Genomic DNA, 22,346 nt, shown 5'->3' with positions numbered 1-22,346 from the left:
AAAATTGTTAGTGATTTGGGTAAATTGGGTAAATTGTTTGGTATACACTTGGAAAAGTTTCAGCTTGCATCGTTTAGTAGGTCCTATTTTTCTTAATAGATTAATGAATAGCTGCTGACCAAACTGCAATAGTGTGGGCATCATTGAATTTCATCTAAAATGTATTGGCTTACCTTTCTGTGTCATGTCAAGAAATGAGCCAGACTTAAATGAGGAGTTAGTTACACTTTGTGGAAAGATGTAGAAGGAGAGAGATCAAAAAGCCAATATGGCATGCCAAACGTGGGGAGGGGGGTTGACATGGAGGGGACTGAGAATAAAAAGGTGGGATCAAAGGAGGAGATGGAAATCAAATCAACCCTCTAAATTACCCTTCTCAGGTAATCTTTACATAGGTCCCCAAGTCAATTGAAAATTAATTCCTTCCCTTATTAAAACATGAAATCTAAGTCCCTTTATCATGTTGAACACTAAAACTATTTTATAAATCAGCCAGATCTGGGCAGAGTTGATTCTTCTCACCATTTTCTGCAGTGCATCACCAAAACGTGTCCTATGGCTTTTCAGCCTACAAAGCGCAGTTGTTTTGATGGTGAGTGTAACATGGATATGCTCCACAAATAGCATATTAAATAAAGATGTGCCATTTTCTCCCTACACTAGCATTCTCCACCAATAAGAAGTATCAGTGCTTTATATTTTTACATGGATATAAAGACACAGTACATACAGATACATCTATATAGAAGCAACTTTCCTGGCTTCTACATAACAGTGTACAGATGTAAATTTTTAGAGTCCCCTTCCTTAACGATTTACCCCATTCCAAGAGGTTTCCTAAGGATATTAAAGGCAAATGGAGCAAAGTGTTCATCTTAGGCTATCAGTACCAGGAATCAATGTTACATGATGTATGGTCTTGCACAGTGTACTGCCTCCTGGATAAAGGTTTTTATTAAGTAAAGGGCTTTTCTGAGCTCTGTTTCTCCTTGGGGAACTTTAGGAAAGAGGATTTAGAAACAGGTTTATAAATCTGTTTTGTGCTCACCCGAGGGACAGCAGATTGCTACCTTGGCTGCACTGGGCTTGTCTCAACAGACAGCATGAGGAGCTAGTTGTCAGTTCCTCTTCATTCCTTCACCTTGTTGAGTCATTTCTGCCTGTATTGAAGAAGAAATGAAAAATCCTAGTTGGTAGTTGGTATTGAAATCCAAGTTGTTCTTGCCTTTTTGGGGAAAGAGCTTCTGCTTAGAGATATATCCAGCACTTCTACAGAAATTTCTCATAGTATTGTTTGAAGAGACCCCTTTTGTTTGGAATAGACCAAATTTGTTGCTTGGATTGAAGAGGAACAGAATATTTCATCTACATTGAATGTGCTTTAGTGGGTTATTTTAGAGGTGAGTGAGTCTTCTGCTTTAAATAAAAGAGTCCGAACGTAGGTTGGACTTTGACCCCTTCCTGCCCCTGTTTCACCTCAGTCAGGTCTGCTTTGGCCAACAAAGCATGTGGAAAGGCTGTTATCCTGCAACATTGTGGGAATGACATCTCTGACCCAACATGTGAAGTGACCTCCCAGGTCAGTGTCATTTGCATAACATAATGCTTATTTATGGCACGCTGCACTTCGTAGTCTTGCTCAGGATCAGAGTGCCAATTTGTAAATATGCAAAGCTTCTCAATCTAAATCAGTAGGGCAGACAAAGTGATAAGAAAGGAAACAGAGGGGGGAAATGTCTTTTTCTGTGCATGGACAGGGACAGGAGTAAAATCCTATTGTCCTGAATGCCAGCTCCATGTTCTTCCTCAAGACTGCTCTCCTGGAATCAGCTCCCTTGAGATATCCCAGACATCATACATTTCAGGGCTTGACCATCTTTCTTCCCATTTCCTCTCTCCTTTCTTGGGCTGGCCAAGGCACATAGACTACAGATTAATTACTTCACCTTCTACAGTGGGAAACTGTGCAAGATTCCCAAGTGCTAACAGTTTCTGCAGCTCCCTAGGTATTGTTCCTGCCCAGCACCAATGTCACTGACCCTGGGGCTTTTCTTTAATTCTCTTTAATTATATGGAGCAGTGTGGGACAGCATTCAGCTTTTTGTTTCCTTTTAATTTTGCTAGCCTGAACTGTAATTCAAACAGCATAACAAATGTGTATTTCATTGATGGCTTCTCTGGTCTGGGGACTCATTGGCTGAAAGCTGCCATGCATGCAAACAGGAAAGCAAGTGTGTTTTCATCAAATGGCAGATTGCTTGCAGAATTTATGTTGGAGGCAGGTAATCGAAAGGTAAACACTGAAGAGCAGTCATCCCACTGCTGGGAAGAATGTATAGGGAAGCTCAGGTAGTCTCAACCTAAACTAAGAATGTTTCAGACTAGACTGGAAAAATACAGTTGAATGCAGCATGAAGCATGTAGAAATGGTACTGGTCAGCACATTCCCCAGGGCAGAACAAATTCTTTGGTCTTCCAATTTTGTGAGGGTCTTTTCTTTTGGAGGGCTTTCTGGCCACCTGTAACCAAAACTCAACACAACCCCCATTAGTCTCTGTACAGTAATGGTAGGGCTAACTCTAAGTCAATGCTGCTCTCAGAGAACTAAGAACAGGTGCCAGGCAGCTGCTGTGTCAGTGCAATATGCAAAAGCAAGGACAATTTCTGACATACTGCAAATCACTAAGTTTGGTGCTTCAAAAACTGTTGCCTTCAGTCTCCTTGTACTGTCTGACAAGAAGAGCAGCAAATCAGGAGTGCAAGCACGTTCACCTTCTCCACCATTACTGGTTGATGAATAAGGTGTCAGGTGAGGTTGTTTACTTGGAGAGCAAAATGAAAGAGAGCAACCCTAGAAGAGGAGACAGTGCTTCAGGAGGAAGACAGATGCTGAAGGAGCACAAAGCTGCAGTTAATCTGTTGTAAAATATTATTTGTGCTAGATGTCTGTGATAGACAGATTTAGATTTACGTCACAGTATATACAAACATACCAGTTACTGGTAATTGGATAAGCACACACACAAAAAAAAAATCAATGAACAATTGTTTTCTTGTTTATATTGATCTTCCCTCCATCACAATGCCGGGTGTATTTCTACCACAAGCAAACTTTCTGTAGCTGTTATTTCCTTGGACTGAGGCACAGTGAATCCCATAAACTATTTTGGCAGTAGGAAGAGATCAAGATTAAATATGCTGCAGGGAAAGGCTTGTTTATGCAGGAATTTTCTTCTTCCAAAGCTGGATTGAAACTTCTTCTGTTAGAATTAGAGCTGACCTATCTCATCAAGCAGGGAATGAAACCTTGTGCTCTCTGTAGAATAAACCTACAGTGGGTTGTGTGGTGTGGATGATTTCCCATATTATACTATTCTTAAAGTCCACTCCAGTAAATTCAGTGGGGTCTAACTAAAAGTATAGCCCTATTAAAATAAACTTTTTTTTTCCTTTCCAGAAGCATTTTTTTACCTTGGACACAACAATAATCTTCATTTTCTAGTTTGATTATGTTATGTTTTATTTAATGTTAAAACATTTTTTTTGGGTTCTCCCTAAGCTGGTTGTATATCCCTGCTTTAACAATAGATGTTTGTACAAAACCTAAAATAATTTTCTGACTGGTTGGCTGGATCACTGGAATTATTTTAGACTTGTTATATACACAGAAGAGTATGTCTCACATTTACTGCATGCTGCTTTTAAGGCATGAGCAGTGAGCATATCTGAAAGCATGTACTATTGCCAGGATAATTTCAGAGAGCTGTGACTGCCAGTTGGAAGTTGCTGAGCTGATCACCTGGAGCATTAATGTATTGCCATCCCTTAGCCCAGCCTTGGCACTAAACCAGAATGGTATTACTATTTTGTAGGATAAATCTCTGATAGCAAAACATTTTGAATACAGATTGAGTAGCAGAGAAATGAGAAACATGGGCTGGTGGGACCCTCAGCCATCATAAATTGGCCCCATTGGGCCATGGAGGTGTCCTGCATTTTGACAACATTCCTCTGAGAGCTTCCTTCAAACAGGTGTAGATGTGGAGAGCAGTTTTCTCAAAATGTAGGCTGCAGAGAAAAAAAATGCAGGGAGGTCTCCCTACTAATTATCAGGAAAGAGCCCTTGTAAGTGAGGCTGGCTGCTGCTGCTGCTCGCAGGTGTGAAGCTGCAGGTTGGGGTGGCAGGTAGCTGTGGCTGCAGCCCCCTCCTCCAGCTGCCAGCCAGGCATCCCAGTGCAGCTCTGGGTCTCTGTCCCTGCCCTCCTTTTCTCTTGCTCCTCAATTCCTGTGACAGAAGAAGCCTTAGACATTTTTAGCTGGTGATGAGAAGAGATCTTGAAGCAGAGCTGGCTGCTGACAAAAGCACAGGTGCAGCTTTGGGGGCCTGTTAATACACTCTACGGAGATGCAACAGCAGTTGAGACAGTGTGTCTGTAAAACCCTGGTGATCACCAAGCAGCATGGACAGCTCTCTTGCTTTTCCAGCTTCATGGTTTTCTTTTTACAGCAGATACACTTCTGGTCATCTTTGAATCAATAACACAAACTCAAAAGGCAGTACAAATGATAGAGAGATGCTTCAATGCATTAAAAAGCAATTGTAAAATGTTGATCAGTTGTAGACACAGTAGAGAAGACGTCCAATTTTTTTGTACCGTTCCAGAGATTACTTGCACCTCATAGGGACCAGCATTGTGCTTTACTTAAGTTCATCCAGGAAGAGAATGAAAAAAAGGTGCATGGCACTTGTTGCCTGAACTTAACCCTAACAGAAACAACTCTGTGTTAGCAGGGTAGCATAGCCAATAAAGGGCCATGCAGACCTAAATCCTATCAAGAAAGATATAATTCTTGCAAATATGAATCCATTTCACACAGAGGCAGGAACCTCTGGTGGTTTCTAACTTTTAGAATAAAATAATTTGAATTCCTGAGTGCGGGCTGAATGGGAAAGCAATTTTCAAGCAGACTTCAGTGGTGAAAGAGGCACCCATTTTACTGCTTTTAATTTAGAGGTTTGGGCACTGTAAGAGAAGCAGAAAATATTTTCTCCCTGCAATTTTTGTCCATCGTAATTGAAATACACCTGGCTGTAGCATTTGTTTCCATAACTGCCAAAGAGGCAAGACTTCAGTTTTCAGAATGGTTTAGAGGAACAAGGCCTGATGGAATTCACTTGGGATTGCACCGAGAGCAAGGTAGGTGCCCAGCTCTTACAGGGAATCAAAAGAACTGAGGCGTTTAGCTCTGTTCATGCCAAAGAAATTCTTAATGATATATTCAACCTTGAAGTCTCATTCACGCAGAGCTGGGTGGGTTTTTTCTTTATGTAGAGTGTTTTTAAACTTACTTCTGCAAATGGAAGACTGCTGGGTTGAGAGAGGGGAAGCATACATATATTACTTGAGCCTGCCTCCAGCGAGCAACTCAGGTGATTAAAAGTTAGCCCATCAGCCTTCTGATTTGCTCAGGTGCCCTGAGGAGGGCACAGGGAGTTTGGTGTTTGAGAAGGAGCTTGAATTCTAACGCAAACCACATAATAAGATTTAAAAAGAGGTGTCATGAGCTGTGAATGTGTTGCAGATTAAAAATAAAAGATAAAGCTCTCTAATGGCACTCTTTTCTGGTCGCTATTTTTATTCAGTCCTGCTGAATGCCCATTCCTGCTGCCTCACTTAGTTGTGTGCATTTTGCTTTTCCTGACAGGCCTGCAGATTTAGGGTGAAAACAGTTTGCAGCTGATTAAGGACGGTGTGCCTGGCAATTTCTTGCTACTCTCTCTTATTGTGCCCTTCGTAAAAATGACAGGCATGGTATAAATCCTAGTTTAAATCAATACCTGCAAGTGCTAATCTCTGAAGAGGAAAATGTCAAATACCTCCTGCTGTGTGCAAGGACTCAAGTTTTATGGCATCAGGTATTAAAGGCTACCTAAATTGTTCACCTTTTTCCCCTTGCCCAATGCTTTGTGCTTTCTTTTCTGCCATTCATTATATTGTTAACCATTCTCATAAACAGTGCCTTATTAGTAGGGTTAACAACCTGGGTCAGCCTTCTTATTTATCCCTCGGACCTCTTCAGAGAAATGTTTCTGAAAGCTCTCGGCATTAGTTGCTCATTTAAGTATAACATAGCACTTGGTGTGGATCTTGGAGCCAAAATCGTTGGTAAATTTAGTCGTTATTTCAGAACCCTAAATCTTGAACGCTGCTGGTCAGCATCCTACTCGTCACCCATGGATGCTTTTGTTGCTGATTAACATTAGGGTGCATAGTGATTTTATAAGCCTGCTCTGCACTCAAAAGTGTCAGAGGAGAAAAGCAAGTAAGTAAATGATAAGATTGAAAGATCACTTGGCAGTGGGAACACAGTGTGATTCGAGGTAAAAATGATTTACCTGCCCACTTTGCATCTGCTCCATCTCTGCAGATGTATGTGCTCTGTTTTTCAAATTGAGATGATTGGTCAGACCACGTTAGCTCATAAAATTATTTCAGAAAGTGGATAGGCAATTTCTGCCTTCACTGACATCCTTGATCGGCTTGAAAGACAAACTGCTCATGTATCCTACTGCATTTGGGACCCTGATTCTAGGAAGTACTTGAAATCATAGTTTTTTGGGGGGTGAGGGGGTATTAACAAGCCGAGAAGGGCTGAAACTCTCTATGTTACTATTTTTATGGCTCTTAGCAATTTATTTATTTATTTATTTATCTCTTGTGCATGCCTGAATTTTACTTCTCATTGCATTAGTTCTGTCACTAAAATATTACACCAATTTAGAAAAATCTTTAGTTTCAACTCGTTGCAGCCCTAGATAAAAAATGTCATTGATGCTGTATCAGCCCAAGGGAGAGCCAAGGAACACTGGGCCACTAGTGCCTTCAGATATGTCTAAGTGCTCTGTGTTTTTTTTTTTTTAAGCTCAGACAGCTGCTTCTGGCACACACAAGCTCTTCAAGTACAAGCAGCAGAGAGCATGTCGGGCAGAAGTCAGAGCTGGGAGATTCCTGTCATCTTGAGAAACACATTAACAAAGTATTAGCAGATCAGAGTCCGCAGCTGCACTGGATGAACGGCTTCCTAGGAACAGACCTCTGAGTTTTGGTTATGTCCCCTCAGCCATGGAACAGCACGAGAGAGGGCTGTCTGCCAGAAGAGGGGTATAGTGTTTCCAGATGGTTGCTCACAGCTACCCCAGTAAGGACTGGGTCTGTAGCAATGACTTAGGGGATTTGTTGTGAGACAGGGAGGGTTTCTACTAGAGAAGAAACTCTGTTCTGTTTCCCAGCAGAAGCTGCTTTCAGCTGCTATCTTTGAGGAAGTGCCCTTGGATTGTGCATGCTAACACTAATTTCCTACTGTAAAAGTCCTGTCACAGAAAGAATATATCTAACAACCATCATTTTTTCACAGCTCTGCAACTGGGAGGACTGCTACTTTTCTGTCATTTCACACAAAAAAAGAAGCTGTAGTTCCTGTTTTATGGCAACTTTTGGAAGCCAGGAGCAAATAGGTGTTGGAGAATAATATGGGCTTACGAGAAGTAAATTTGCACCCTTTTGCCCAAGACAGCAAGTGCCAAATTCTGTTCATATAAACAGCCCTGCTGGGGAACACCAGGTCTGTGTGAAAGCATATCATAGGCCACAGGCTGTTTTATAGACATTTGCTACCAGATGAAAACAGTGCAGAAGTGCAATCCATTCTGCCTCTACTGCAGCTGTGAAATTCCTGCTGACCTCAGCAGGTTACAGTTACGTTTAGGGTTGTTTGGAAAGAGTGAAGACGCAGAGTACGGCTGCATGTGGGGTTGCATAAAGGCTCCCCAGAGGAGTTCAGGTGTACCCAAAGGTTTCTGTTGGGGGCACTTTTTGATGGGAGAAAGGGGCTCCGTACAGGTTTTCTAGGGTCCCACCTGGGGTTCTGATTCAAAGATCAAAGCCGAAATTTCCTTAAGTGGTATATTCTTTATTGCAGCGCTGGATGCACAGGGGATCTCTCCACCTATCGTGCACGTTCGAAGTAACAAACTATCTCATATTTATACAGCAAAACAATGAATATTCTATTAATGTCTATACATATTCATTACCTAACCCCGCCTACTCTCGCTTCGTATGCTAATTAGCTTATCAGTCCTTGCGCTTGCGCAAAGCCTTCCAAGAATTGTAGGCTGGGGTCTTTGGGATGTGGGCAGTGGTCTTTGGGAGGAAGACGGTAGGTCTTCCTCGTGATGCACTTTTCACCTTTTGCTTAAAAAAATGCCAGATTGGATGAATCAGTTGTTTTCCAAGCTGCAGAAATGCCGAGTTGGCTCAAACCTAACTGAGGGTTGGCAGATAATGGGATGTTTCAGTTAACAAGACATAACAGAAGGTTGACTCAAGTTATCTCAAGTCTCAGCCTGACTGATGGTCGACAGATAACGGGATGTTTCAATTAACAAGATGCTTCAACATAACAGAAAATCGACAGATAACAAGATGTCATCTATTTCATTCTCATTAATTTTTAACCACAAAATTTATTCTATCCTAAAGTGAGTTTATACAATATCAGTTCGGCTCAGTGTTCCGGTTCCGGTTACGTTTAGAGTTGTTCAGAAAGAGCAAAGACAGAGTCCAGTTGCATGTGGGGTTGTGTAAAGGCTCCCCTGGGGAGTTGAGGTGTACCCAAATGCTTTCGTTGGGAGCACTCTTTGATGGGAGAGAGTGCTGTGCCATGTGGCTGTCATCATTTAAGAAGACTGCTTCAAAAGGCTTCAGCTGCTTTTCTTCATGTCTTGTCCTGTTCCTCACAAGAAGCTTTCAGCTGTGATACTCTGGCTCCTGTAGTGGAGAGAGCTGGATAAACCATGAGGTTGGCAGGCTAGAGCATGAATGTCCAGGGAATGTATTGATAAAAACACAGCACCATTCGTTCTTTGACAGATGCTTTTTGAGGAAGTCTGGTTTCAAAGGTAACAGCAACTCTTCAGCAGAAAAGAACAAGGAACCAGTAGCTGATTTGACAGTTTGGAGGCATTTGTTGGTGTTTATGTTTCAGACAGAAAACTCAAATACAGTGAACTTATTAACAGAAGCCAATAAAAGGGAAAGTAGAGGCTGGTAACTCAATACAGAATATTTTTCCTACAGTTTTACCAGTTAGATCTGTGTTGTTAAAGTTGCTGAATATTTCTTGTTAGAATTCTCTAATTGGACATGCTTATAAGCCAAATTTCAAGTATTTGGGGTGAAACTTGCAGTTGCTTTGTTTTGTTTTGTTTTGTTTTGAGATATCTAAGTTGAAAGCTCATGGTGTCCTTGAACACGTCAAAAAAATGTTGATGGCAAAAGTTATGACTGAGAAGGTATCAGTCCAGCTTAGCTTTTCCTCTGTGTATAGAATTAAAGCTATAATGAATTGTAATGCAATTATGAGAGCTATGGCTCCTGGATACCTGGATGTGACACTGTTAATCAAGCTGGAGGTGTGAGCTGTGAGCCAGGGCAATTTATTACACAAGGCAGAGATGGAATTAGCTATTCTTCTGGTGTTTCTGGTGGTTATATCTCCTCTAGTGAACGATGAGGAATGGAATTGTTAATATAAAGTCACAGATTTTTGAAACAGAAGTCATGGATTTTCTTGCACCTCAGTGGAAAGTTGTGAAACTGCAGATTTATTTCTAAATTCTTACTGATATTTAATATTCCCTAATATCTTGTCACTGTTCTCCCAATAATTTGGACAGTGAAGTAAATGTGTTGCTTGCAGTTGTGTCCAAGGCTTGTATTAAGATAATGGAGACTGTTACGTATTTCAGCATAATGCAGAATTATCAGTGTTTCAGATCTTAAAACTGGAATTCAGTTAAAAATTCTGTTCTTCTAGCCCAGGCACTGCAGGATCTCATTGGTTTTGTGGAGAGATGACTAAAGGTAGGGAAAGCAATTATGAAATAATTATGAAATAATAATTATGAAATACATAAAATTCCAAGTGAACTGGATCTCAGTTCCTTGGGCTTCTTAATGAACCACAGTCTTAATGAATAGTGTTAATAGATCTTGCACATGAAAGAAGCAAATTTTTAACTTTATCTCATCTCAGACTCATATTGAACGTAAATGCTTTTATTTGTTAGCTACATATGCAATGAACGGCACCTTTTGTTCTGCTGGTGATTTTCTTTTACGCTGTAGTACCAAAACTACTGCATGTCCATCTCCCTCCCCTCTCTCCCCTCCCCCCACCAAAAAAAAAAAAAAAAAAAAAAAAAAAAAAAAAAAAAGGTGAGAAAAAGGTGAGTAAAGGAACTACAACAACAATTTTTTTTTCACTGAAAATGATCTCAAGCAGAAATCTTAATAGTTACGCATCAGTGTTTTCACATGTATTGCACAATGTAGCATAGTATCTCAGACAACCCTGAACTTGGAGCTGCCCCTGTTGCTTGGCACCAGTTTGTTGCTCTCAAATCCTCATGGTCCCTCCAGCATCCTTCACAGCTGTAGTAAATTCTTACGTTGAAATAAACCATCACAGAACACCCAGGGTGTTGTTCAGATGGAGACCAGTGCAGTGGAGTGTTAGCAAAAGTATGGCATTGTAAAGTCAAACATGAAAGGCTAGGTAATGTCAACCTCCATCTGAAATGGGTGGGAATGGAGGATAAGAAATGTAATGAAACTTGATTAGAAGGTAAAAGTAACAAATATAACCTCAGAGTTTAAAGTTTTGGTAAAGTTATAAATAGGTAAAAGCGAGGTCCATTTGTATGAACTATCGGACACCTTTGATGGGAAGTATTTGTACCTGAGCTACTTATAACTGAATTTCAGTGAATTATTTTATGCGGTAGTTCATGAAATATTCACATTGACAGACACAGGAGCTTGTTCTGATGTATTGGTTAATGGCTGAAAGACTCAGCGAAGGATGGCAAATGTCAGATCTGAGCCGAGCTAAAACATCTCTAGAGAGGTGCTGTGGAAAAGGGTAATATCTCTTGTTCTTTTTAACACCTTTCCTAGCAAACGAGATGAGAAAAAGTGGGGTGAAACTGCCTGGAGATCTTCAGTGCACCTAGTGCTACAAATGGAAAAGCTCATCCTAAAGGAGGGAAGGAGTGGCAGAAGATAGATCAGCTTCACACACCCTGTGGAGGAGGTGGGCGGGAAGAAAGGAAAGGAGTAAGACCTGGGAAGTTGCAGAAAACAGTAGGTGCAGATTTACAGATCTTATTGGGCAGAAGGGAGTGGGAGATGCTGACAGGGGAGAGGGAGATGCTGAGAAGCAAATCTGATTCTCTTTCGTAAACATAAAACCCATGTAAATTAAATAAAAATGTCTTGCAGCAGACAAAAATAAGTGGGAGGGAACAGAGGACTGTTTCAATGGTGGCTTCCTGCATGGATCACAAATTGTCCCAATTCCGTCTATGTGCAGCAGTCTCCCTGCAAACAACACAACAATTTCTGACTATTTAATTACCAGGGAAATACTGACAGGCTGGAGGGTATTCTGGGAAGAGGAATAATTACTTTTGAGAGGGCTTCAACTGATTGAAGTTGAAGGCCTGGACGAGAAGGGAGGGAGACAGATGCCAAATCCCAGATCAGCCACCAGATCTGGCTCTGTTCTGGATAGGAACATTCTCCTTAAATACAGTCAGTATTTTCTTCACTGCATGATCGTGTCAAATTACTCACAGCTTTTCAGTATCTTCCTACTTGCTTTTCTGTCATCACTGCATCTGTTTGAAAGTGTCTTGAAGATGAAGTTATTTCCTGAAGGATTTCTTGTATGTTTTTCCCCCAGCAGTTCATCATTCTTATCTGCAGGTTTTATTGTCAGGAGGCAGCTTTTTTTTTATTGTTGATTTGTTTTGTTTTTCATTTTTTTCTGCAGGTTTTATTAACTAGCTCCTGCCAAGTTGTGACATTTTACTTTTCTAGAAGCTTGACTTTGTTTCTCCTCTTATTATCATCCAGTTACTTGTGTGTTTTTTTGTTGTTGTTGTTGCTTGTTTTGTTTTGTTTTCCCACTGAATTTATTTCTGAATTCCTCTCAATCTCCACTTGACCAAAAGGATGCAATAGCACCTACTACTCCATTTTAAGTCCCCTCTTCTTTATTGAATGAAAGAAGAATATTCTAATCTCTCTCTCTCTCCACTGTTAGGTAATAAAGGAAGCAAAGCCCAGACATGAGTTTGTTTGAAATATGTCTTCTTGTAATGACACGTCCATCCAGATGCAGTTCATCAAAATGGAGACATCCGTCACATGAGATTCATGTCAAGTCAGGCAATAAGCTTCTTGCATTTCAAGTGAATGTGTGAATTTCCCACCCGTGTTATGGGGTCACTGCATATTTTTCCTAGAGAGGACACAGATCACATTATTCGTCTTCTCTACAGACATCCATTTCATATGTGCAAATTGTTATTGGTTGCCCCTTACTGCTCTGAGCATCCAACACTCATGTATCATGTCCCAGTCTGATTCTTATCTCAGTTACAAATGGGAGGATACTGCTGGCTCCCATTGAACTTATCAGCCCTGTTATTACTATCAATCTTTTTCTGCAAAACTGTCAGCTACCTAATTGCTCCTCATCTCACGTTTGGGTAGATGATTATTACAAACTAAATGTAGGATCTCTGTTTGTCTTTCTTTTTACACTTCTTTTTTTTTCAGTCCATCCCTGCAACTTTGTTCTGAATTTTGTCCTTAATAGGCCTAGAAAAATATGTTCAGATTTACATTCCAAATGAGAACTTTGAGGAGATTCACCACCACAGGAAAATCCAGTAGTCATTGTTAAGGGGAAATAGAAGGCCAAAAAAAAGGAGCTAAGAAACACACAGAAAAACCTAATTAACCAGGAAGCGTGCTTGAAGAACTGACATTTGTAACTAGTTATTTAAATAAAAATAAAAAACAAGAAGCAGAATGTACTGCTAATAACAAAATTTATCATTCTAGGGGATGAAAAAAAAAAACAACCATTCTTCTGTCATTTGCATTTTAGATACCTGTCTGAAGTTAAGGAAACGGAAATAAATGACCAGTTGATAAAGGAATGTGTACTTGGAACAAATCAAGTTATGTGTGAAAAGAATGGGGAGGAATGATGTTTCTGAGAAACCTATGTGTACTGGCTTTATTAACAAAGTTTGGAGTCATGGTAACACCTTTGTGCTTCATGAGAGTGATTGTGGTGGCTTTTCTAATTACAACGTGTTCAACCATTTCAGCAAGCAGACATTGGAGTAGAAATGCAACTCTGATGTGTGTTGATTAAAAGCAGTGGAAATCTGAATTATGCTATTGTAAAAGGGGCAACATTTGGACGTTGTAGCAAAGAATTTGCTTCTAAAAGAAAAGAATATATAGGCAAAAATACTGTTGTTTTTTTTTTTACAACAAAAATAAATGTAGATGACATAAGTTATTATGTCTATTGGACCACTGCTATGGGTGCAATTTCACTGCACAAAGTTAGTATGTCATAGAATATTTCTATCTATTTATCTATATTCTTCAAAATCCACGGTCCAATCAATGTCCTTTTTCTTTAACTTGAAAAAGGATGGGGAAAAAAATTTGACTTCTGAGATCATCATGCAAGGTCCCCACTGACAGCTGCAGGAGAAAAGGAAAAATTAAATGAAGTGTTTACTGGCTTGCAATTCCTAAATTTTGGTACCAAAGGCTATTGTTGACAGTCTTATTTGTTTTCAGAAAGTTTAAATTGTTGTGATTTGGGGTTTGTTTGTTCTCAGAAAGGAATCATTGTATTAGTATAATAATTGGTAGGAGAGCTGCCTGAGGCTGCCCTCATGGTATGCCCTCAAAGGCAAGCTCCGGATCTATTCTCTGTAGCACCTTTTGTTTTTCTATCCTTTCCTGATTTGTGAGGGTGTGAGCAGCCTTGGAAAACACAATTCCAGGAAAAAAAATCAAATAACAAAAGCTCACTTTTATTCTACCTGAGGCAGCAAAGCACCAAAAGGTTACTACCTAGAAAATAGTGATATCAATAGGGAGATGTTTGTGATACCAAACAGACTCTGCCAAAAAGGGAAGACTTAAATGCAAGTATAGTTTTATTTTAACAGAAAGCCACAAGAAGCATTTTCTCGAAGGGAGGAAAAAAAAAAAAAAAAAAAAAAGGCTCAAGTAACTTGTGCCTAAATCCTTGAGGGGAACTCAACGGCAGCCAAAAAGCTGATCAAAGGTGAACAAAATCCAATACCTGCCGGGGCTATTTACCAACTAGGGCCAGGCAGGTTTGTGTGCTTATTGTCCTGGAGTTGATGAGGACTAAAAAGCAGAAGTCATCTGGGATTCATCTTCAGCATTGCAAATCTCTCCACGTATTGAAGAGCTGCTTTTTCTCCTTGCCACTGAGACACTTCTCTCCCTTTTGTAAGGTATGTGGAAAGATGCGAGCACACCTGCTAGCTGATGGTGGTCCTCGTAAGATCAAAGGGAATAATAAGAAACAGACGAACTGATAAACAAATGCAGGATAGACTAGTGATAAAAGGCACAGTAACTAAGAGTAAAGCTGTTTAGTCAGAGTCGGTGGGCACTAAAACTACAGGTGTAGCCTCAAAGGAGTTTGACCTAGACTTTGTAACTGATAAGAAGAGAGAAGCATGATGAATGCATGGTTATGAGATCATCAAAGGGCAGCTGTGGAAGTGTGCTTTTTTTTTTTTTTTATTTAAAAAAAATCTTTGTGACCCAGAGATATTTAAATCTGAATATGTTACTGTGAACAATGCTATCCAGAAAGGGGTGTTTGTGATCAATGATGCCTTGTAGATGGTTGCACCATCAGTAACACTGTGTGTTTGCAGGAATTACTGTGTATTTGCATGCAGAGTGACTTTGGCTTGATTTGATTGAGCCCTGCTTCAGGAGCAGCTAATAAATCAAGAGAAAGGAAAATACAATCTGCTGGTGTGGGCATGCTGCTCATTTCAAGTGCATCAGGCTCTGGTCAAAGTGGAGGGGGAACAGAAAAAGAATGCAATTACGTGAATGCTGTTCTGTGCTCACTGGACAGGGCACAGTGGAAGTAATAGTGAAATTCAGCAATTCTTACAAGGGATTGAATGCAGAACAATCCTGCTTTTCGCAAGGGCAGGGGATGGCCTGAGGAACAGGTCACTCCCAAACGGCAGTAGGATGTAACTGTACCCAATTCACCTCTTCCTGCCTTACACAGCCCTCCAACACTGTGTCACCGTGATTTGGACACCAACATGTGCAAAACAGTTTGGTCTCATGCTGTAAAGCATGACTGACAGTGGCTTTCAGTACAACCCTCTATTTTGGATACTTGGAGGAGGAAAATCAAAACACTACATCTCGTGGCACTCACAGGCCTTTTTGCTGCAGGCTGAACCAAAAGGGCACCAGCTCTTCCACAAAGCATAGGAGAACATCTGCAAAATAGGAAAGATTCCACATATTGATGTATAAATACCATTTTACATGCAGAAGAATAATAGAAGTACTATTTTATATGAGTAGAATGTTTCCCTTTATCTTTACAGAAACCACCAGATGAAGCTTGGCACTCTTTGGTTTTACCTCGTTCTCTGGTAGAGAGCAGGAAACCTCGCTCCTGTTAAAAGCAGAGGTAGACTTTGCACACACAGGCTTTCCTTTTCCCAAATTGCAGTCTTAAGAACTGCTGTGCTGGAATCAATTCTGGTGTCAATAGGGCTACTCTATGCTGGCACTACTTTCACTTTAGCCTTAGGTAATTCTAACAGAAAACAAGCCTACAGCTCAAGAAGTGCCCGGTGGGGTGTATTTACCCACAATTTAAACAGAAAACAGGAAGGGCAGGCTGCAGTTTTTCCTGCTGAAGAGCTGAACAGAGCAGGGTCAGGCTGGCAGCTGGTGCCCATGCTGCAGTGACCCAAAATATCGAGCAGGAACCGAGCAGGAACACAGCTTTGTGTAATGTTCACGCAGATGACTTCTTCCAGGAACTGGGGCTACCAGCAGCTACACTGTTATTGCTAAACACAGTCCCTGTTTTGTTCCTTTATTTTATTCCTTCCATGGTAATATATTATTGCATTCTGCCAAACCCAGGAGAGCAAACTGGGACAGCACATATGAAATCTCTGTGTATATTCAGGCCCATTTTTGCCATCCTAGAGCTAGGCACATTTACATTATATGACATTACCTTGGGGCTAGCTGGACACAAATTGACAGTTAAGCATAGCTGTGGGCAACTGGCTTTTGGTGCACAATTGCAGTAAATAATTTAGACTAATTTCTTTTGCTATTCTGTTATGTCAGGTTTTTAACATTTGTAAGCCGTTTAAAATGAAAAGACATACTGGGGAGTTTGTTATAAACATGCCTCAAGATGCCGTTTAGAATAATTGTGATGCTCCAGCCCTGTGCAAACCTTTCACAGTGAGGAGATAAATACACTTTATTGAAACAGGAAGCATCCACAGCGAAGGCCAACATTTATGTGACTGCAGGAAACAGCATTAAAATCACTTCTTTCAAAATTCAATGCCTTTGGTGAATACACAGCCTCCACTCCAATAAAATTTTGCCTGAAGCACTGGATACTGAACTCCAACCATTCAAGGAAAAAAAAAAAAAAAGTCCAATCTATCAATTATATATGAAAATTGGAGTTCACTACTTAGTGACTCAGTGGTTCAATAACATTTCTGTAGGAGAATGCTTGGTCCCTGCTTGAAGATCTGGAAGCGACTGGGAAATAAGTGCTCTCTGAGTTCATGGGACATGCTTCTTTTTATCAACAAACTTACTATACTGGAAAACAACGTGTGTCCATCCTGAAGGGTGTAGCTGGCTATGGTGTTTGGGGGAACCTGGCTTTCTTATGGGTTTTGATTCTGGCGTTTCCCCTTCACCCCTTCATAGCACTCAGAAATCCAAAAGCCACTCTCAGAACTGCAAGACATTTACGTGAGAAACATTGTGGAAGAACACTTCGGCTACTAATCTTTAATTGTTGTTGGAATTTCATCTAGATAAAAGCCAAGGAAAAAATTGTATTCCAGTTTTGTTTTTGCAAAACCTTTTAATGGTGCCAGGACCATTGGAGATGGATCACAGACGATGTCACTGCTACTCCCACTAATATCTATTCTGCAATTTATATTCGTCTTGTGGAAAATTGATCTGAAGTCTTGGTGCTTTCCTAGTTTCCAGACAGAATGAAAAAACAAACAAAAAACAAACAAACAAACAAACAAACAAAAAAAACAACTTTGCAATGATAGAAAGAATAGAGTGGAGCAGTTCAGTTCAGACCAATCCCAGTTAGTTTGGGAAATTTCAACGAAGCTGTTTAATGAATTACACGGGACGTTGTAAGAGGAGGAGTGTGCAGCAGTGCCTGATTCCTAATTCATGAATTTACAGTAAAAAAATAAAAAAGCTAATAAATGGTGTTTTCTCCAAAGATTGTAGCCATACTTCCATATAAATTATTTTATGGCAAGAATTCATTTTTTACATAAAATGGCTTGTACCTGCAAAACCAGTAGTAACATTGCGAGTGAAAAGGAACAGAATTCAGCAAGTGGGGTTATGGGTTGTGGGTCGGGGGATTGTGGGAATTTACAGCACTGCTGTGGGGGTGACAGTATCAAGGTTGATCAGGCAAATGCAGCATGTGGAATTACATGTGGAAGGCTGCGAATAAAAGCAGCGAGTCCAGCACTGAGCTAGAAAGAGATTGAGTTTCTGAAAGCAAACGATAGGGTCAAAACAAATTGTGCCATCCTACAGCAAAGAGCGCATGGGTGAGGTGGAGGGGACATGCTAAAAATACGTGATGCGAAAAGGATAAAGTGGTACAGACACCTCAGGACAACTGGGAACATGTAATTTGGGAGCAGTCCGTTCAGATGCGCAGCAGGAGCTGGAGGACGAGGGAAAGGCAGATAACAAGTGACATGAAGCACTCCCCTCCCGCTCCCAAGGACAGCGGGTATGACAGTGACAGCCAGGACCTGGAATCAGCAGGAGGAGTAGCACTGGTGTCTGCAAACCCCAGCCCTGGAGTCTGCAAACCCCAGCCCAGCCAGATCCTTCCCCAGGTAGCCACGGCCGAGGTCTACAACAGGAGGAGACCTGAGAGCTCCCCAAACAGCAGGGGGAATTTGTGGTGCCATCAAGAAAATGGAATTTAATCCAGAAATACACAATGCTTGGAGTCCTGTCTCTCAGCTGACATTGGGGACCTCTCTGTCCCTAACACAGCTCTTTTAAACTGCACAGAAGGTTGCACAGTAACAACCGTGTCCTCTATTTGTATTAGGGGATTGCAAAATAACAGCGTTTGTAGGATCTGTCAGTGAACCCCGAGTAATTCTGTGTGGCCGTGGTAGAGAATTTGTCTCAAGTGATTAGGAAATGTTTCTCTGAATGCTGATACAATGAATTTGGAGTAAATTATAACCAGTTCCCTTTTGTCAGGTGCTGGACTCTGATCGATTCCAGCACAGATCAGGGCACAGTTCTTTCATGCGGGCTGTTCATAGCACAGGCTTTGCTCCATGAGAAACACATCGTCAGTGTGGGAGGCCATTGACTAATGCTGCAGTGAAGGCCAAGTGACATTTTTCATGCTTTGGAAGGTGAAGGCTGTGGCGTTAGGAGCATTATTTCATGTGACGGCGCCTCCAAGTTCAGCACGTCTGCTGAGGTGAGCATTGGTAATGGCCAGGGCGGGCAGGGCAGTGAGGCTTCTCTGAAACAGGACCTCCCCTGACCAGACACCTCAGCATTGCTCCCCTGCTCCCCCAGCACGCTCTGTGTCATGTGTTCAATTCAACCTGCAGGATCATGACATTTTGGCCCTTTTTTCCCCACCACCCCCAGAGGACCGAAGATCACGGCCTAGCTCTAGCTCAGAACCAGCGCTTGTGCCTCTTGCAATAAATCAAGAGGCAACTGGTCCCTCAGCAGCTGCAGAACGCTTTAAATTGACCCAAGGATTTATTTGCATAATGATTTGGTCCCCCCCCCCACACACACACACCTTTCTGGAGGACCCCAAAAAGGAAAGAAAACTGCGGTGTTTTTCACTGCTGAGAGGATTTTTCCTGATACTGACTGAGTTCATTTTGGAAGCGTGATCCAACTGAGAGCTGCCTCAGATTACTGCTGCTGGTGCTTAGATGTAATTGAGACTGGAGGCCCATGGACAGCCAAAAGAACCTGCAAGGAAGTCTTCGATATCTCAGGCATGTGCATGGGCACAGGACAACCTCGATGAAAAGCAACACAACACTTAAAAGGCTAATTAGGACTGTGACCCTGGAAAGGCATTGCCAGTACTGTTCATTTAGGCTGAAGCTAGAGACAGATGAAGGTATGCACTTCACATTGTAAGTGCTACTTCGGGGTTTTCCAACAAGTGCTTTATTTGCAAAGTACAGCGGTTTTAAAGTGTGTTTTAGAGAGGTGGTGATGTGCTTAAAGCAGATGGATCATAACAGGCTGTACTGAGACAAAGGAAAAATAAAATCAAGAGTGCCCATTTATTTGTGAGGTGAGCAGGCAGCAATCACCAAGCAAGAAGATGCTGGTCATGCTGGCTCTTTCCCCTCCTGTTTCATAACGTCTACACACTGCAGAAGCACATGCAGTACTACGTTGCCGAAGTGCCCCCCTTATGGCCTTGCAGAAGAGCAGTGCTGGTGTTACAGACCAGTACAGAGCAGCTGAGGGTGAGAGGTTTAGAGGTGAAATCCCATATTCAGGTCTACTTCTGCTGTTGCCTTCTTTGTGAGGAGCTGTGAACCCATAGGGTGGCCTTTTCCTTTTAATCCTCTACTTGTGTGCTTGGGGGTTCCTTAAAAGCTATGTGATGCAGCTGCAAAAAAAAAGACCTTATGACCTGTTGGGATGGAGGAGCATCCAGAGAGCCTAGGAAACACCTGTTGTCCCCAGGTGCTCTCTTCAATTACCCAGAGACCAGTCAGCAAGGATCATCATTGTACCCCAGCAGAAACTAGACAGAAACATGCTGGGAATAAACAGGACCCTCATATTTTTACTGAGGTACTTGTGAACGCCAGTGGTTAATGCTACATCCATGGCCAACTTCTCCCCGATGCAGGAAATCAAAGAAGGGATGAACAGGAGACTTTGTAAATGGCTTTATCACATGGAAAACCTTGGATTTATGGTGATAGCTGATGTGTGTGTGTTTTTTTTTTTTTTCCCAATATGCATCAACCTGATTAATTTCATTCTATATTTATACCTGCGTGTCCTCTAATCTGTCGTATGCCATAGCAACAATAACAAGCTGATTGCTGCACCATTTCCATCAACACCAGTGGCACAGAACAGATGTATTGTTGCTTCAACAATAGCAGAGGCTTCATTTCGGAAAAATATCACTTGGGCCTTTTACTCCAGTCACAGACATTATCTTTTGTTTTCTGAACTTGTAGTGAAGGAGAACTAACAAAGTGTTTTATAACATTTTCTGTTTAATGGAATTTGTGGCAGGCAAGATTGAAAGGCAATGCAAGCAGAAAGGGAAATAATTCTGTTTTCAGCTTTCATTTGCTCAAAATTCCATAATTTGTCCTTCTGCATCTATTACAATGCTCTAACATTTCTCCTTTCATTTTCGGTGAAAAGAAATCAGGGAAATAGCAGAAGAAAACATTACCCATGTGCCTGGTGTTTTGCTGTTTTAAGTGGTTTTAACTTTCTTTAGTTTGATCCATTTTACTGCAGTCAGTGGGCTCTCAGTCTCCTGTCCCCAAGACACAAACCTCTGCTTTCCTTACTTTTCCCTCTCCAGGTTTTAGTTTGTTGCTGGACTGCCTTTGACAGCTGTGTGAGGCTGAGTGGTTGTATGGACAGACAGTGCAGGTTTTAAAAATTGCTTTTTGAATTAGAAGCTGTCTGGTTTGCTTTTGTGATGATGCACAGAAGGCATGATCCTGTAGAAATCAGCCCTGCATGGTACCTTTCATTACATATTTGCTGCCAGAGAGAATTTGAGTATCTTAGCTCATTTTGTTCACTTTCAGAAACTTAAGGCAGGATTTTAGCAGTCCTTTGCTGCATATTCAAAGGGAGAAAAAGAAAAATCAATGACGTTTTTAGAATTCAGTTTTCTCTGTGCTGAGAGTGTGTAATGCATCATTTCGGGTCTGTGTATTCAGCTCCACACCAGACCTTGCTGAGAAGAAGCATCTGCCAGAAACGCAGCAAGGCAAGCAAACACCTCCCTGAACAGAAACCATTAGGAAAAAATCCTCTTTTACCAGGGTTTTTACCAGAGCATGGTTTCCCAGGCAGGAAAAAGGAGGAATGGCTCCTGTAGCCAGTGGCAGGGAGGAGATGCTGTGCATACCCTGGGGAGGGAAGGGAGCAGTGCCTGGCCTCCCTCCCACCATTTTTTTTGGCCCATTGGGGTAGGAGGGCCTTGTTGTGTTCCGAATGTCAACATGTCCTGGAGGGCAGGTGATTTTGGTAGCTGTAAGGGACAGAGACAGCTTTTCAGATTTGCCTGTGCTGAAATGCATGCGGCTTGAGGATCTGGATAGGCTGCACTGATGGGCTGAGGTCAACTGCATGAAGTTCAACAAGGCCAAGTGCCGGGTCCTGCACCTGGGGCGCAATAACCCCAAGCAGAGCTACAGGCTGGGAGAGGAATGGTTGGAGAGCTGCCAGGCAGAGAAGGACCTGGGAGTGATGGTGGACAGTCGGCTGAATATGAGCCAGCAGTGTGCTCAGGTGGCCAAGAAGGCCAACGGCATCGTGGCTTGTATCAGGAACAGTGTGACCAGCAGGGCTAGGGAGGTGATCGTCCCCCTGTACTCGACTCTGGTGAGGCTGCACCTCGAGTACTGTGTTCAGTTTTGGGCCCCTCGCTACAAGAAGGACATCGAGGTGCTTGAGCGGGTACAGAGAAGGGCGACGAAGCTGGTGAGGGGCCTGGAGAACAAGTCCTACGAGGAGCGGCTGAGGGAGCTGGGCTTGTTCAGCCTGGAGAAGAGGAGGCTCAGGGGCGACCTTATCGCTCTCTACAGATACCTTAAAGGAGGCTGTAGTGAGGTGGGGGTTGGCCTGTTCTCCCACGTGCCTGGTGACAGGACGAGGGGGAATGGGCTTAAGTTGAGCCAGGGGAGTTTTAGGTTAGATGTTAGGAAGAACTTCTTTACAGAAAGGGTTGTGAGGCACTGGAACAGGCTGCCCAAGGAAGTGGTGGAGTCACCATCCCTGGAAGTCTTCAAAAGACGTTTAGATGTAGAGCTTAGGGAAATGGTTTAGTGGGGACTGTTAGCGTTAGGTCAGAGG

At 41.9% G+C, this 22,346-nt stretch overlaps 1 protein-coding gene and 1 long non-coding RNA gene across 5 annotated transcripts in view; both read left to right on the top strand.

Moving 5' to 3' along the window:
* The window catches only part of BFSP1 (beaded filament structural protein 1), a 76,414-nt gene that overhangs the window by 23,769 nt on the left and 30,299 nt on the right, over positions 1-22,346 (top strand). The window lies entirely within an intron of this gene.
* On the top strand, positions 1,482-17,517 carry LOC311433841. The gene is made up of 2 exons (XR_014690981.1): positions 1,482-1,579; positions 16,326-17,517. It is a non-coding gene; the product is annotated as an uncharacterized lncRNA (long non-coding RNA).

This window comes from Aythya ferina, assembly GCF_964211825.1.
Source record: "Aythya ferina genome assembly, chromosome: 3".
In the NCBI taxonomy this organism is placed as follows: Eukaryota; Metazoa; Chordata; class Aves; order Anseriformes; family Anatidae; genus Aythya; species Aythya ferina.
The sequence above is the reverse complement of the archived record's forward strand: the minus strand, read 5'-3'. Positions and strand labels throughout refer to the sequence as shown.